Below are 16718 nucleotides of genomic sequence, written 5' to 3'. Positions count from 1 at the left end.
ATTTAAGGGATTGTAGGACACATAAATATGTTCTAGAACCCTTACCATAGATGAGTATTTAGTAATGGGTTCTAGGCTATCTTATGACCCATTCAATCCTTTAAGAATCCCTAAGGAGTCAATATTATTTCCTAGTATTCCTTACAACCCCTTTGAATCAATTACCATACACCATGAAACACTAATTTATTCTAGGACCCCTTACCAACTAATAAGTGTGTCCTAAACACCTTAATGTGTTCTAGGAAATATTAATAGGTTCTAATGTGTCCTAAGAAATCCTAATGCATCCTAAGGGGTCATAATAGGTCACAATGGGTCTTAGGACCACCTAGGATGTGTTATGAACCTTTATGATACATCAGATCCATTTACATCCTATTAGTGTTTTATATAATGGTTAGTGTGTTCTAAGGGTTCCTAATATGTCCTAAGGGGTCCTAGGATCACTTAGGATGCATTTTGACCACTTATGATACATTAGTAAAACTTAAAATCAAATAGGACACATTAGGACCCATTACAACCACTTCGAACCCATTATAGTCCCTTAGGACACATTAGTGTATTCTATAATAGTTAATTTGTTCTAAGTGGTCCTAATGTATTATTCTATGTTATATATCCCTATAATGGATCCTAAAAAGTCCAAATGTGTCCTAAAGAGTCATGTGGCCACTTAGAACACATTAGAACACCTTTGGATATATTAGGAGCCATTGGGACATATTATAACCCATTAGCATATACTATGCCCCTTAAGGTGTTCTAAGGAGTATTTATGGATTTTAATGTGTTTTAATTTTTTAAAGTGCATACTATTGGGTTATAAGGGGTCCTCAGATCACTTGGGACTAATTATAACCCTTTATGAGACATTATGACCCCTGAGGACACATTAGTGTGTCATATGATGGTTAATGTTTTCTAAGGGGTTGTAATGGATTCTAGGGTGTCCTAAGGGGTTGTAATGGATTCTAATGGGTCCTACTAGGTCCTAATATGCATTAATGTGTCCTAATGTGTCTTAATGAATCCTAATATATACTAATTGTTCTTAATGAGTCCTAAATTTTCCTAATGACTTCTTAAGGCACATTAGGACCAATTAGGACACATTATAACTCTTAAGAATGTCCTATAATGATTAATATACTCTAAAATGTTGTAATGTGTCCTAATGGGTAATAATGGGTGTTATGAGGTTTTAATGAGTCCTAAGGGTTCTTAGGACCACTTAAGGGTATGTGCAGGATCATGGTGTACCAAACTATGGCCTTAAGTGGCAGTGAAAAACCAGCAAATCAGGGTTATGTCAACTTGACACATAATTTTAAAGTGGTTCTAGACTTTATATCAAAAAGTTGTAAGAAAATAATTTTTAGGAAATTGAATCTAGTTTCTAAAATACAAGGCCTTATCTGGAGAAAAAAATATTTGATTGGTCAAAAGTTTGGATTTTAATGCAGTAATACAAAAATTTCAGGGCGAAAATAAAAAGTAGGTGTATGTCTGACCACCTTAATCATAATGAAATGATAATATTTTTCAATATAATTTTAGATATAAAAAGTAGACTCATGCCTAGATGTGACACATATTTTTGGGAATTTTTATTCCAACTAAATAATTAATTATGAATTTTCTACTATACTATTTTTAGAATTAAAAAACTCCCATGTCTGACCACCTTAACTAGTTAAAAAAAAATCAAAATTAAGTTTTTTTTTTTTTTCTTATATTAGTCGAAGCATAAAATGTGATGCATCTTTTGAATTTCACAAATTTTATACAGTTTGAAAGTTATAGCTATTTTTCAACCAGTATGTCAATCAACACTTTGCAGCTAACTCCATTGGAAAATAAGTAATAATTACTTACTGAACTCATAATTTGACAAACCTTACATTTATGAAAAGCTAAGAACATTCTTAAAAAACCCTTTTCATTACATCAAATTTTGGTTTAAAAAAAGTCGTCAGCTACATGCTTGAAGTAAAAAACACATAAGAACATGCAAAAAACACATTTTCGGGATGTTTTAAAGATGACCATATAAGGTTGGTATCGAAAGATATAGTAGGAATTATAAAGGTATTAATTGTTTTCATTTAGTATCAGGATGGGTGGGAAAAATGTTGGAATAGATTTTGAAATTCTTTTAGGCATTTCAGAACTACATATTTTTCAAATCGCCACTTTTTGGCACACCATGATTGTGCACATACCCTTAAGACACATTAAAGCCCCTTAAGACAAATTATGATTTATCATGATACATTAGAACCTTAAGGTTTGTCATAGGAGAATTAATGCATTCTAAGGGTACTAATGGGTTCTAATGTTTCTTAATGGATATGAATGGATCCCAAGGGGTCACATTAGATCCTAAGGGTTCTTATAACAATTAAGGACCTATCAAAATCCATTAGGAAATATTAGAACTTATTAGAAAGAAATTTTCCTAAGGACATGTAATAGGTCCTAAAAAGTCCAAGGACCCATTATGACCGCTTATGATACATTATGACCACTTAGAATCCTAACATGTACCATATGATTATCAATATGCTCTCTCTCTCTCTCTCTCTCTCTCTCTCTCTCTCTCTCTCTCTCTCTCTCTCTCTCTGCTAAAATGGTTAAGAATACACAAAAATTACCAAACTAATCATATAATAAACAATTCAATGAGAGATGATCATGAAAAAGTCAAGAGATTAAGGTTAAAATCCATAGCCGAATGGGAATCATCCTAAAGACAATTTGTTGATTCCTAAAATATGGCTAAATATGAAATTACCTAAAACTCTCAAAATCTAGAATCTTTAACTATACTCCAATGAAGATGAAACCATTCTCAAATATCATAAAAGTATATACATAAAATTTAACTTATTTATAAGAAATAAATAGTATGTAACTTATTCTTGAATGTTGTATTTGATTATACTATTGGTCAAAAAATTAGCCTAGAAGGGCATATTGGATTTTATTTACATATAGTTTTTTTTTCATGTTTACTTAGGAACTTTAAATAGTGCATATGCACTATATAACACACTCCCTATAGACTCCATAATGATGGTGCATGAAGTGATTCACTCTATGGAAGCTGGAAAAAGGGAAGGGATGTTACTTAAACTAGAATTTCTAAAGCCTATGATAGGGTCGAGTAGTCTTTCCTGGATAGGGTGCTTAAGGCTTTTGGTTTTGATGACAAAACTTGTAAGCTAATATCTTAGCTGGTGTCTACTATCTCTCTTGCAATTTTAGTTAATGGATCCCCCTCCAATTTTTTTGAACCCTCTCATGGCCTTCGTCAGTGGGATCCTCTTTCTCCTATTCTCTTCATTATCTTGGCAGAATGTTTAGGCAGACTCGTTGAGAAGAATAAGAAGGAAGGGAGAATCAAAGGTTTTAAAACTTCTTCTAAAAGTACCCCTTTTTCACATCAGCAATTTGATGATGATACCATAATGGGAGGGGAGGCTTCTGTTAAGGAGGCTAAGGCTATGAAGGACATCTTGGATATCTACTCTAGAGGGTCAGGGCAGCTCATCAACTGGGATAATAGCTCTATTTTCTTTATCAACACCCCTGAGGACAGACAGAAGAAAATCTCCAGAATTCTGGGATGCAGTGTGGGGAAGCTTCCCTCTACCTATCTTGGGCTTCCTTTGGGCATGAATCCTACTAATTCTTTCTGGAATGGCATTATAGATAGATTTAGTAAGAAGCTGGTTGGTTGGAAAGGGGCCTCTCTTAGCCAAACTGGAAAATGCCAACTAGTTAAATCCACCCTTCAAAACTTGCCTGTCTATGCTTTGAGCCTCTTTGTGATCCCTGTGAAATTTGCTGAGAGAATGGATAAAATTCAAAGTGACTTCTTATGGACGGGGGCTAAAAAGAATAAAAGGTATCCTCTTGTTGCTTGGGAAAAATTTTGCCTCCCAAAGAAATATAGGGGTCTAAGCATCAGGAAGCTAACTCACCTCAACAAGGCTCTTTTGGCTAAGCAAATATGGTGTATCTTCAGCAGCATAGGGGAATGGAGAAACATTATGGAAAACAAGTATATTAAGAGACCCTCTAAATAGTTTACCCTCTTTAGTGAAGATATCCTAAGAGGATCCACTGTTTGGAATGGTTTTTAAAAGCCAAGGACCTGGCAAATTCTAGAGTATCTTGGAAAATGGGAAATGGGGAGGATATCTAGTTTTGGTCTGATAGTTGGCTTATTTAGGGCCCCTTTATGAAAAATTCCAGCTATGAGGTCTAGGTGAATGACTGCATCAACCATTTTGGGCAGAAAGTTAGTAACTATAGGAATGACCAGGGATGGATAGACCTTTCCGTCATCTCTAAAGATCTTCACCCTATTATGATTATGCTTAACTCTATAGTCCTAAATAACAATAGGGATGAGTTGTTCTGGGGAGATAACACCAATGGGAAATATACTACCGCCTTTGGGTACTCGGCCCTTTGGAGATTAAAAGAGATTCCTGCTTGGTTGAGGGCTTGAATTCCTGGCCTTATTCCAAAAATTAATATGTTCTATTGGCTGGCTCTATAGGGCAAAATCCTTACCCAGGATAACCTCATATTATGCCTAGAAAATGTCTGTTATGTAAAGATCAGACGGAGACTGGCAATCATTTATTCATTCATTGCTCTTTCTCCAGGGAGGTTTGGGTTTTCCTCACCCATGACTTGGGCTTTAGTTGGTGTGTGCCTTTTAACCTTCTGGATCTCTTCTATCAATAGAAATGTATGTTTAATAGGTCTCATCTTCAGGAATTAAGTTCCCAGATCCTACCTTATTTTTGTTGGAGCATCTGGAAGGAGAGAAATAATAGAATCTTCAGAGATAAAGAGGAGAAAGCTATAGTGATAGGAAAGAAAATATTTGCTAATATTAAGGAAAACTATTCAGTAAGGAAAGAGGGAGATATAGAATTAGGTGGCAAAAAAAAGGAGAAGGAAAAAGATAGAAAGATGAAAAGAAAGGAAGCCAAATGGCTTCTCCCCCTGGAAGGTTGGCATAAAGCCAAATTTGATGGAGTGTCCAAGGGAAATCCTGGCTCCTCGAGAAGTGGAGGCATAATAAGGAATGAAAATGGAGATGGTATTACAGCTTTTTCCCTCCCGTTGGGTTATCAAACCAACCACTTTGCGAAAGTGAATGCTACATGTAATGCCGTCAAACTGGATTTTGAAATTGGAGTTACTAATCTTTGGCTTGAAGAGGATTCAAACAACATTATAAAATGTATTAACGGCAACTCTTAGCCATCATGGTCAATTGTGAATCTTATTGATGAGACTTGTAATACTCTTGCCAAATTCAGGAGAGTCCACATCACTCATATTTTCCATGAAGCTAACCTAGTTGCAGACAAGTTTGCAAATATTGAGGTCGGTCTAAGCCAAATTATGACATGACATCCAAGAAATACTTTGCCGGTAGATGTTAAAAGCATGATCGAACTGGACAAGATCCAAGGAAGTACGAAGAAGATCAATGTGCAATTACGAGTATGAATGGACCAAGGGAAAAGGGTACTTCCCAAAAAGTTAGCATGGGAAATTGTAATTGCTACAATTTATTACAGACTAGTCAACACGCTTTGTGGGTCATTTATTACATTTACAATAGGAGCAACAAAAGGGTTAATTCTTTTTGCATTCTGCTTATTCAAAAAGGTTCCAACCCGTTGTAGTGCGAGGTGCATATGAGAATTGAGGGTGTGTAGAGTGCAGATATGGTTGGTGCAAGGTGTAGAAAGGAGCTAGTGGGTGAAATTGAGAAATGGAAGAGCAGGGATAAAGTTTGGGAGTAGCTGGATCAGGGTAGGATTACCAGATACATTACAAAATTGCATGGCTTTGATCAGGAGGTGACTAATAGTATGATTGGTTCATGGAAGGATGGAAGAGTGAAGGTGAATGGGGTTTCTTTCATGATCACTAAGGAGGTGATTTTGAGTGTTTCTGAAATCTTGATTGAGGGTTTTAAGTTTTTTAGGGACAAGAAGCTCTCGACTAATGCTATGAGGGATTTTGTTATGGATGAGAAGGAACTAAAAGCCCTGAAGAAGATTGACATGTACTATGTTCTGAGAGCTGTTAAAGAGTATATTACTTTGGACCCTAGGTTTGATAGGGCTCATACCCACCACTTTGTTCTTTTGAATCTTTTTTGGCACAATCGTAAAATTTCTTTTCCTTTTTACTTGTTAACTTCTTTGAGCAAGGTGGTGGTTAGCTTCAAAAAGAAGCCTACTGATAACCCTGCGTTGCATGAGGGGCTCTTATTGCTTATTTATGAGAATTTTAAGGCTTAGACTATAAGTAAGGCTCCCCCTCAGACTGAGAATGTGACCTCTAGAAGCTCCAACTTCTCTTCAGACTCGGATGATAGTCAGAGCTTTAGCTCTAAGGATGACATGATTTCTTTTGCTAATAAAAAAGCCACCCATCAGGTCAAGAACTCACCTTCCTCCATCACCCCCAATAGAAAAAATCCTAGGGATCATGGGCAAAAGCATCTTGTGACCAAGGAGGAAAATAAGGATGACCAAGGAGGGAAGAAACACAAGAGGGAGGGTTTGGAGGATGAGATAATGCAGCAAGAATAGGACTTGTCTTCACTGCCTCTTTCACCTATCCATATTCATGCACAACTTGAGGAACAAAATTTGGATTTTGAGATCGAGGGTGGGGAGGTGTAGGTAAATAATAGGAGGAAAGCTTGGAAAAACTTTAAAGTTAGGACCTTGAAAATGGACATTTTTAGAGAGGCCATGATCCTGTAGGTCCTCGTGGATAACCAAGAAGAGACAAGGCTTGAAGAACTCATAGACCAGGCGATTGTGGCTATTTTGGACAAAGTTAGGGAAATCGGGCTGAATCTCTTGAACAATGCCCGCAATAGCATGATTGATCAAATCAATCAAGTGGATTTTCCATGAGTTGGAGGAGGTCAAAGAGCAAGTGGGTCATATGGAGGATAACAAGAATGGAGCAAACTCAAATAAAAGAGATGGCAATGGTGAGAGGCTTAGTCTAGCATAGAGACGGATTAACAACCTCAAAATCTACGATCATAATCTCTTGAATCAGATGATTTTGATGCTAAGCTCCATTAACAACAACATCATATCTTTAATGGGCCAGATCAAAGACAGAGTTATGAAGGATGATGAGGATGGTAAAGATAGGGAAGAAGCCGGAATGGGGGTCGACATTGCAAAGGAAAACATCAACAATGATCAAGACCAAGAGGATCAAAGGGTGCACCAGCAAGAGGCTGAGGAGAACAAGATGGCCTATGAGGTAGCTTAGGTCATGCAAGACCTAGAAAGAAAGAACTAGGACTAATCCTCTACCTATTCTTTTGTTACTATTTGTTCCTTTTTTTAACTTTTTGTAAGGGCTTTTGCCTTGGTCATTTCTTGTTGTTTCTATTCCTGGTCTTTTCTATGGTTTTTGTTTGTCGGCTGGGCCTTGTGCTTATTTTCAACCTTTGAACTGGAACTTTTTTGGCTAGGCTTTTTATGCTTATTATCAGCCTTGTTAATGTTTTAACTCTTGGGTTTCAAGGTCTCTGTAAAACCTGTTTATCTAATAAAAAACACACTCCCTATAGCACATGTATATTATGTTTTTAAAATCCCAAGCCTAAGGATGGGATAATCCAAGCCATAGAAAGTAGGCACTATAATGCACATATGCTTTATTGTATTTTGGTGGGACCAAAAATGTATTTGTTGTCATTTTGGTCCCTCTTATTTGTGCACTTAGTCCTATGTATGGAAATAAATGATTGAAGAAGAGAAATAATAAAGGATCATGTTTCAAAATAATGGATCTCATATAGTTTGCCTGAAAATAAAATAAAATAGACCCATATTTTAATTTAGGAATTCAATAAGTATTACATGGAGTCCTATCATGCATATTAAAATTAAAACACAATACAATGAATGATAAATAATCATTGATTTGTCTATACAAATGAGGCTCTTACAATTTATAATGGTACATTTATCTCCTATTGTAGTGGGTGGATGTGACCACATTGTACTCATGGTAAGTAAAATGAGGTAGAAGATAAAGAGAGATAAATGATCATGCAAAAAAAAAAAGTAGATAATTTATATCACCAAGGTTAAGAAAATAAGTGTCCAAATAAAAATTCCCAACTTAAGAAACCATGTGCAAGAGCACAAGAATGAAAAAAAAAAGACAAAACACAAACAAAAAGTAGTTTGTAATTAAAAAACAGCAAATCAACTAGATGAAGATAGATTGATGTAAAAATGCTTAAACTTCTAGTATCATGCTAAAATTGAAAGAGAACAAATGATCAAATGGAAAGGGAAAAAACATATTCCAAGGACAAGAAATCACTCCATGATCTAACCAAATAGAAAGCTCTATGAGAGAATAGATGAAAGAGAAAGAACATGAATTTGACAATACAAAAATGAATTTTTTCAAGCTGATCTATGGGAGATAAAGAGGAGGAACAAGTGGATAGGCTAAAAAATTGTATTATTCTAGTTCTCCTCATCCCAAAGAGAGAAGGAGAATTAATGGTCTAGAAAGATTCATTATGCTACAAAAATCTATCCTAAAAACTTATTTGCACACTAGGAAACTTATGGGATTAGTCATATAGAAAAAAAATTGTCCATGTGGATCTATAGAAGTAATTATTATGAGAATCAATGAAAATAGACTAGTCCAATGATTAGAAAAATTTGTTAGTATAAGGAAAAATTGAAATGTTCAGTCTAAGGACTAATAAATTAGACTACTCCAAGAATCAATAAAAGTGACTAGTCCAAGAACCAATAAAATAAGTTAGTCTAAGACCAATAAGTTTCTAATGTACAAGAAGGCCACATGTATCTCCCCTCTTATGATGGTTGTGTGGAATTATGATGGTATCATAAAGAAAAGAGAGAAAGGATACTTACTTCTGAAAAAAAAGTGATATCCTTAAATAAAATGCATGTCATAAACTTAGAAAAGAGTGAAGCCACTTGTCAACCATGAGATATTAAGTTGTAAAAGGATATCCATGAGTAAGAAGAGATAAGTATTTAAAGGAAGAAAACTTAGCTACAAGAAATCTATAGGTTTAAGAGGAATTCTTTAACAAAGATAATATCTTAAAGTCAAAGGAGAGGAGGATAGGAATGCCTCCTTTCAACTCCCCTATTTCTAGGTGAAAAATATATTCTTGATAAATGATGACATATTTTAAGCCCCTAAGTAGGGATCTTTGTTTAAGATGAACATGCTAAATTTGAAATGAGGAAGAGATTATGATCATAGGTTTATCCACTTTTAGTTTCATTTCAAAGCTGAGTTAAAGAGGATAGATTACCTAGGGAGTTATATTCCAGGTATAGGTCACCTAGCTCACTATATATGTACTACTTTTATTTCCAAATTCAATAGATAGTTTGTCAAATCTCTCGCTTTCTAGATTAAGGCCTGATATATTCACCACTTATCCCTACACATAGATAATTGGGGAAATTTTTTATAGGTGTTTACCTTGGTCAAAAGCCTATTTAGAATCAACCTTAAAATTAAATAAATTAAATAAAAGAATATTATGATACATAAAATGACATACTTGAGAAATATACTATATCATACATTGGAAATGAAAATACTTCATTGAATACGACCAAATATGTTGATGCAATATCTTTGACATAACACACTAACCTAAAAGGAAACCATGAAAGACAAAATCTTATATGCAATGGATGTTGTAGTTTTCCAAGTGCTTGATTGAAGAAAATAAAGATTTAAATTCTTGATTGAATATGGATTATTGAATGAGTATATATATTATTCCTTGAGGAAATTTTTTTCATGGCTCTCAATGAAGGAAATAAGATTGATCCATAAAGAAAATTTCCTTGGTAATTGAAATTTTTCTTGAGAGCACTATAATGGAAAATTGTAATAATCTTTCAGATCTTATTGTTAAAATCTTGTAGCCATTTTGGATAAAATGCATCCTAAATATATTAGGTATTTAATGATCAATTTTATTATTAATATGATTATAATTAAATTAAATATACTTTTGCACACACACACACACACACACATCTTGATGTTTGGTAGCTTCTATAGGATAAACCTATATATATTATATATAAGTTTACTATTATGATATATATATATATATATATATATATATATATATATATATATATATATATAATCATGATTAAATTTAAATTATATTAATTACCTAACTATGAATAGACATGTCTAATTCATTAGACATGTCTCTTCATGGCTTGTTCTTAATTTAAATAAGAGGCAACTACCATTTGGAAAGTGTTTCAAGCTAAAGTTGTCGTTGCACCAAAAGATCAACCTGTTAATGCTCGATACAACCACTAGACTTATAGAACACAGAAGATGGTTAAGCCATGTCACGAACCTTGAAGGGGAAGGCTAGCAGTTAGTCCAACAATTACCCCCTCAGTGTCACCCAAGGGGATTCAAACCTATGACCAAACTCTAATACCACTGGTTACAAGTTAGAGTTATTGTTACACCAAAATATTGACTTGTTAATACTCAATACTACCACTAGACTTATAGAACATAGGATGTGGTTAAGCCATGTCATGAATCCTAAAAGGGAAGGCTGGTGATTGGTCCAATAGAAAGTACATACCAATCATTATGGCAATGTTAGTATATTTGTAATGATCCTAGGAATTTAACATGGTATTAGAGACAATTGCAAATGGAACTAATTAGCCAATAGGCTTTCCCTATGAGATTTCTTGCAATTAGAATTTGTCTCACACCTAAAAACTATTGCCCACAAATGGTTTTAGATGGCCAAAAATGGTTTTTCCTCTTGTCAATAATGGTTTTAGACAACATTGAATTTCCTCCACATTCTTCATTAGCTTCAGCAAAACTGACACCACACCTAAATGCACACATTTTCCCTTGTTCCCTTAAGAAATGCACAAATTGAAGAGTGTAGAGGTAGCATCAGCGTTGCCTCTCTAGCTATCATCATGTAGAAGCTCCACTAGTGCAAGAATCACACCAAAAGCACCAATCATAATCATATTATCCTCTAATGCAGACAAGTTGAATAGAGCCACTATCACATTCTCTTATGCGATCATGTTGCCACTTCTAAGAACCTCAAAAATAGGGGGAAAAACTCCCTCTTCCATAATGAGCTTCTTGCTTGTATCTAGAGTCAATAGATTCAATAGTGTTGTTATTGCCTGCTCTTGCATTTCTGAATTGGGACTTAACAATGAAGGAATCAACAGAGGAATCACCTTCTCTTCTTGAAAAAGGTGTGCCCTGTATAATAACTTCTTCCTGGTTAGAGCTCAAAGCTCCTAAGTAGCTTCTCTCCATTGGGACTGACACTCCTCCAAGAGCTTCACTACGAATGAAGTTATATGTGCATGATCTTCTGGTGGCATACCCTCACTACTCTTCTTGTTTGCATTAGGGCTAGGGTTAGGGTTTTTGGGTGGGCATTCCATTTGAAACCCCTACTAATGATACCACTACTTGATCATTGTCTAGACAAGATAATTTGGCATAAATATCAAGTGTGGAAGAATCTGTTACATTGTGGGACATGTACAGTTCCCTGTGTCTAGCCATGCTTGAATAGATGCCTTATCATATGTTTGTAAAATGTATGCTAGGAGATTTGAATTGTAAAAATAAGTTTCAAAAAGCCCTAAATATGTAAAAAATACCATAAGTAAAAACAAAAGCAGTCCTAGGTAACAATTGTATAGTAAAAAATGAGATACTCACATGCATACATACAATTTTCTATATCAAGAAATGCTAAGGATTTGATCATTTGGCAAGGGATGGAAGTGGATTACAATTAGGAACATTATTATATTGGTGAAGAATCAAAATAGAGAAGTTGTGGTAGAAGGTGAAGAAAGGGCTCCAAATTACCCAAAACTGACAATACATTGTAGGAATAAAGCCAAATATTTGCTTTACTCATCAATGTTTGTCAACAACTCAGCCTGATTATAAGGATGAAAACTAAGTGCATAGAATTTGAAGGATATTTATAGAAAATTTGAAGGAAATCCTTATCAAACTCGTAACTAAACAAAAAATTTGGTGATAGTTGAAAACAGTCATGGAATTATCTAAATTATAGATCTAGTAAAGGGTGATTCTACTTATAAATGTTGAGAACCTTGTAAAGTCAAGAAAGTAGAGATGATCTGCTACATTTTTCCCAATTAACAACTGTTCACTCATGGTTCTCAAAAGGCTGTAGCATGAATCATACTACTTGTCAGAATAGAGTTGTCTTACACACATAAATATCATGGGATGCAAAAATATCACCACCACTACTAATGTCATAGCTCTACAATAAATTGGCATATCCTAAGTTCCCCCTAAATAGTTCACCTTTTTTAGCTACTATAAACCACTGAGCATCCATTAATGAATTTTCTAGTATAATAACTTTAAGCAACTGAAGACCACACAACTATGTAAAAGTAAAATTAATGAAAACTCCTGCAATTCTATAGAAGCTTTGAGATTCTTTTTTTTTGGTTTTGGCTAGGTGGGTTTGGGTGAAATATGAGTAAAATGTTGAGACAGGGGCAAAAATGGTAGAATGGAAGGGGATTTTATTGTTTGTTTCTGTTTTAGTTGTGTGTGTTTGTGTGTGATTGAAATACATGAGTTTAAGTTTAATTCATGCAATGGGAATGTGAACATATTGAATTGTCATAGGTGTCATGCATGAAGGAATTTATCTATTAAGGGATTGGGAAATTTAGGCTGGCTTTCCATTTTTAACCTTTTGTTTTTCCAAATTCCTCTCTTTATTTGTTTATCCCTTTCATTATTTAGAAAGCTGGAAGTCTCCAAATTTAATGTCCTTGTTCATTTAAATTAAGACTATAAATACAGTCTATATATCCATTTATCCTCTTCTTTTGAAATTTTTTAACTTTGGTGATCTTGATGCTATCTTTGATGTTATACTAGAAATGTTGAAATGTGCTAAGGTAGCTTGGAGCTCTCTCGCTGCAGCCAAATCAATATTGTTAGTTGTAGAGATGAATACACATAGGTCTAGTACAGAGCTGAATAATGTTCCTTAGGTTCAAGCTAAGCTACAAGAAACAACCTCCATTATGATTGACAAGACTCCTAAACAACTAGGATGATCTTTGGAATCTAGAAAAATATAGAGTGATCTCATGTTCAAGGCTGGGGCTGAGAATTCACTTATGCAATCCAAAATAGAAGCTAGTTTTGGAGAGCTTATTAGCCTAGAAAATTGTATACTTATTCCAAAGGAGAAAGCCTATGAAAAACTCATGAAAGGCTACTTGGAAGTGGACAAGGTTTCTGATTTGGTTGATTTTCTTATCAAAGTACATTAGGAGGAAGGCTTTGTTTCCACAAAAAATTCTCTTGGTGCTCAAGTTATCAATGCTTGTATTGCATTGGGTTGGATAGACAAGGACATGATATTCTTGATGAAGTAACTATAGCCGAGGTTCTAGTAGGAGCTAGAGTTTATTCTTCACTCCTAAAAGCTTAGTGCAAAACACAATGACCTACAGAGGCTACTATACTTCTGAAGGAAGTTAGGAAGGTAGGACTTCAGCTTGATGCCAGCTGCTATGATGATCTAATTGAGTTATGTGTGTCAGACAGGGACCTACGTGGTGCTCTAGATCTTTTCACAGAGATGAAATACACTAAGATTGCATCATCAACAGATAACTACCAACCCTTGACAGAATTTACAAATCAAAGTAAGCAAGATTTCAAGGTTTGTTTGCTGGAGGAAGTAAAAGATGATCAAGCAGATGTTATTGGTGTGCATGATTGGAATTCTATCATGGACTTCTTTTGCAAGAAAAAAATAATGCATGATGCAGAGAAGGCTTTAAAGAAGATGAAAAAGCTAGGCTATCAGCCTAATTCAAAGACTTTTTTTTCTTTGGTACAAGGTTACTATATTGCAAGAGGCAAGTATGAAGAGATAATAATGTTGTGGGTAGATGTGAAGAAGATGGCATCGAAAGTTTCAAATACTAGAGTAAAGCCCTTACATTTTGATCAGGAACTTCTTGAAAATATTTTGTAGGTGTTTGTTAGAGGGGGATTTTTTGAAAAAGCCCTCCAAGTGATTTCTATTATGGAGTGGGAGAATACGTTTATAGACAATGTCAAATATATATAGGTTTATTTAAAGTATCATAGTAACCCTGCTACAAGTATGAAAACTCACAAAGTACAAACTGAAGTACAATTTAAAAAATGACAACATGCGATGAATTATAAAAGGTGGGCATGCTTAGATTATAATTCTTCATATATTGGTTGGGAAGTGTGAGGGGAAAGGCTTCCACGTTGAGGCTCCACATGCACTACTCCTATTACCAGTAGGCTTTGCATAGATTATACAAGGTTCTCAGATACTATTGCTAGTTGAATGAAGGTGCTTAGTGAGAAGTGGGAGGTGTCATTGAAATGAATAAAGGCATCCAACTCGTTAATGAAATTTGTGCTAATGACATTTGTGCAATAAAATGTGTGATCAATTTGTTATTACAACCTTTCAAGAGTGACATATAACAATTATAGTTCCTTAAAAATCAATGTGTAAGAAAAAGAAAATAAAAATTTCTCTAAATAAATAGATACAAGCTACTAATGTGATTAAAACCCCAAACTTGAAGAACACTGATAATGAGCTATACCTAGAAACAAAATCCATGAAAGCTTTACTACCATTCATTATAGTAAACTAGTATTGGAAAAGAAAACTATTATTTCCAACTCAATGGATGCACAATGTAATTTGAGTAATTGGAACTAAAATAGTGAACATACAAATTAAAACCAAGTGAATACCCTGCATGAACAAAATTTCTAAGAAACTATCCATTTCTTCCAATTTAGCACTAGAAAATATAGAAAACAATAAATAAATAAATAAATAGTTTTTTTAACACATTTTGTTTCGGTAGTAGTGGTGGAGAAAATCAAAGCTTATTTTGGCATAGGCAATAAGGATGCTAGAAAAGTTTGATGTACATTTTGTGATCACATTTTTCCTTAAATTTTACATAACTTTTCTAATTAGTACAAATCCAAATTATGCATATATGGAGGTCATTGCAAACCACATTTCTTTGAACCATCCTGTTAAACTATTCATGTACCTTGTCTATACTTGCACATTTTGGGTTCATGTTTGGAAGGGAGTTGTAGCTACATCTCAAAAAACTCATGTGTCTGAAAAACACCTCTACTTATTATGCTTGGATGGATGCAATATCCTTTCTCTAAATTCACAAACATAATATAAACCAAAGTTGGGCCCAAATAATGTTCTTTTTTTGAAATTATGTGTCACATTTAGGTTGTTTGAATCGTGTCGAAGAGTAGAGGCATTTGGATCATATATGACAACGCATGAGTTCCAATTGGGAAGGCTTTTGGATCATATAGACAACTCAATTTTGCAAGTCTCAGTAAGATACATGTTTCAGTTTTCTATTTACAGATAGAAGTTTTGATATTTGAAAAGGCCCATAGTTCTTCCACCTCAAATTTAAGTTCTCAAACATACAAAATATTAGATGCTTCTACATGTCCTCATGTTAGAAAGGCATCTTGAGACATTTGAAGGGAAGTAAAGGAGAGCCCATTTCTTGGATGTTAATAATGATAAATATATTTATTGTATTTGATCTCTCTTTATATTTCCAAAGAATATAATCATTTTTCATTTTTAGGTAAATTTAAGTCTTAATATATTCCTCCCAAGGCCAAAGGGAGGTGTAGGGCTTGAATGTTGTACACACATGATAGACCAATTATCTTGCATACTTTATTTTGGGTAGTATAAATTTATTATTGTAGCAATTGAATGTTATTTGTTTTTCCAAAGTATAATTGTATATGCTTGACTATATGTATAGAAAATTAACTTGGAATTCTAGAAAATTAGAACAATATATTATTATAATTAGAATTGATAAGTAACAATACAATTGATAGTACTAGTTCTTATTATTTTAATTAAAGAAGTTTGTTATTAATTATAGATTTATTTTCAATAATAAATGTAGAATTATTAGTATATAACTATACATTTTCTTTTAAAATAATATTTAAGCTATATACTAGTATATTCATATAGTGTAATAGAGAGTAGTTAGATATTTTAAAGATAAATATTATAATCTTTTACTTTTAGATATATTAAAAATATTTTTCATTTTTATGCTTTGTAATGGCTTGATGTTATTAAGAAATGAACTAGTCTCCTTTAATGAATTACTTGGTGACCAAGACTATTTAAAAATGTATAGAAATATACTTTAAGGTATTACTAAAATATGTATTTTGATACCCTTTTTTTGTAAATCATCATATGCCATTTACACATCAAAATATATTTTTTAATACCTAAAACATCATCATCATCTCTCTCTCTCTCTCACACACACACACACTTACACACACACACACACACACACACACACTAGGTAAGTGTGTGTGTGTGTGTGTGTGTGTGTGTGTGTGTGTGAGAGAGAGAGAGAGAGAGAGAGAGAGAGAGAGAGAGAGAGAGAGAGAGAGAGAGAGAGTATTTCTCAATGGAAATAATGTTA

The 16718-nt window shown here is 34.0% G+C and overlaps 2 pseudogenes; one reads left to right on the top strand and one right to left on the bottom strand.

The window, feature by feature from the left end:
* Positions 1-10859: 10859 nt before the first annotated feature.
* LOC149555051 (U-box domain-containing protein 1-like) lies at positions 10860-11792 on the bottom strand (annotated as a pseudogene).
* An 891-nt stretch (positions 11793-12683) lies between these two features.
* LOC149555050 (pentatricopeptide repeat-containing protein At1g03100, mitochondrial-like) lies at positions 12684-14431 on the top strand (annotated as a pseudogene).
* Positions 14432-16718: the final 2287 nt, after the last annotated feature.

Source organism: Cupressus sempervirens, chromosome 5, assembly GCF_028749045.1.
Source record: "Cupressus sempervirens isolate cs-2001-9-10 chromosome 5, ASM2874904v1, whole genome shotgun sequence".
Taxonomy (NCBI): Eukaryota; Viridiplantae; Streptophyta; class Pinopsida; order Cupressales; family Cupressaceae; genus Cupressus; species Cupressus sempervirens.
The sequence above is the reverse complement of the archived record's forward strand: the minus strand, read 5'-3'. Positions and strand labels throughout refer to the sequence as shown.